The sequence below is a fragment of the Haliaeetus leucocephalus genome, unplaced genomic scaffold (genome assembly GCF_000737465.1).
Source record: "Haliaeetus leucocephalus isolate CR32 unplaced genomic scaffold, Haliaeetus_leucocephalus-4.0 Scaffold101, whole genome shotgun sequence".
NCBI lineage: Eukaryota > Metazoa > Chordata > Aves > Accipitriformes > Accipitridae > Haliaeetus > Haliaeetus leucocephalus.
Genome location: NW_010972537.1, coordinates 2,566,831 through 2,568,291, shown reverse-complemented (window position 1 = coordinate 2,568,291; position 1,461 = coordinate 2,566,831). Strand labels below are relative to the sequence as shown.

The window sequence follows — 1,461 nt, the reverse complement described above, 5'->3', positions numbered from 1 at the left end:
CCGGGCCCGGGGGGGGGGGGGGGGAGGCCGCCCGCCCCTCCCGAACCCCTCGGCGGCCGCCGGGCTGGGCTGGGCTGGCCCGTCCCGCCGAGGGGCGGGGCTCCGCGCGCGCCCGGGCGTTGCTAACGGCAGAGGGCGCGAGGCACCACCCCCTTCCCCCCCCCAACGGCTCGCTGCTTCCTCAACGGTTCGCCTCCGCCTCCTGCGGCCGGCTCCTTATTGGCAGAGGAGGCCGTCAGCCTTCCCTAACCGGCGTCTCTAATTGGTTGACGGGTGATCGGCGGCGGGGTGAGAGGCGGGACGGTGGCGTTGCTGATCCGCGGCGGCTCCTCCTCCTCCCCGGCCGGGCGCCTCGCAGTGCCGGTGAGCGAGGAAGGCGGTCGCGGTGCCTGCGGGAGGAGCCGGCAGCGTGAGGACGCCGATTCTCTTCGCCGCGAAGGAGCGCAGCCGCCGCTGCGGCGTTTCCCTCCCTCCTTCCTGCCGGAGCCGGGCTCAGGTGAAACCGGTCGGGTGGGGCGGTGGGCGCGGGTGGTCCCGGTTTGTTCTCCACACACACACACACACACACCCCGCTCGCGGGTTTCGCGCCTTTTTGTCCAGCCGGCTGAGAGGATACCGCTCTCCTCCTCCTTCCCCGCCGAGCCGGGCGGCAAGAAAACCGGCCGGGAGCCGACCTGCCGCGCCCGGGGTGTTCCCCGTCGTCCTCCCCCCGTCCTCCCCCTCTCCTTCGGGGGCGTGCGTGCCGCCGCAGGGTTGCATTATGCCCAGGGAGTTGCCTCTCTCCTCCCTCCACGCCCTGGTAACTGGCCTCCTCTGAGGTGGCGGGGTAGCGTTATCCCCGCTCTTTTTCCCCGGACCGTCCTCCTTCCCTTCCCTCCGGTGCGTCTCCCCGATCCCCCCCCCTCCCCTTCTTCGCGTTTAAGTGTCCCTCCTTTGGAAGTAACGGGCAGGGGAAAATGGGACCGTTTGGCAGCTGTCAGGGCTGTAGCCTGAGTCACAGGCTGACAATCCTCCTGCAGACATTGCGCTGGGCTTGGCTTCCGCCCTCAGATCTCGACTTCCTCGTTCGGTTTGGTCTGTCGAGTGAAGCCAGGAGAGAGGGAGGAGGGAGTGACAGGGCAAGATGAAGCTTGCAGTGAAAACTCTTGCAGATAGCTTGTGCTTTCAGGCATCACCTCCAACCGAGTAGGAAAAGTTCTCCGGCTTTTAGGGAGATGGTTACCAACCTGTCTGCAGTAGGTGTGGAAAGTAACAAGTTCCATAGCCCCCGAGGGTGGTGTGTACCCAGGGGGTTTAATAAGGATTGCTCCTAATTTGCCTAAACACAGGGTGAAATGAGTTTTAAAGCAGTAACATGCTTCTGGTAATAAAGTGGAATTTTTCAGAAGTGAACTGCATTGGTCAGGAAGCTCTTCATGCCGTGGCTGTTAAATTCCCCCCCCCCCCCCCCCCCCCCCCATT

The 1,461-nt window shown here is 65.0% G+C and overlaps 1 protein-coding gene across 2 annotated transcripts in view; it reads left to right on the top strand.

Moving 5' to 3' along the window:
- The window catches only part of MYH9 (myosin, heavy chain 9, non-muscle), a 79,303-nt gene that overhangs the window by 6,600 nt on the left and 71,242 nt on the right, over nt 1-1,461 (top strand). The window contains exon 1 of one of the 2 annotated variants that reach the window (XM_010585384.1): nt 463-496. The exons of the other annotated variant lie outside the window; for it this stretch is intronic. The gene's annotated coding sequence lies outside the window, so the exon portion shown is untranslated. Of the gene's footprint in view, nt 1-462; nt 497-1,461 lie in introns of those variants that run through there. 2 annotated transcript variants of the gene reach the window in all.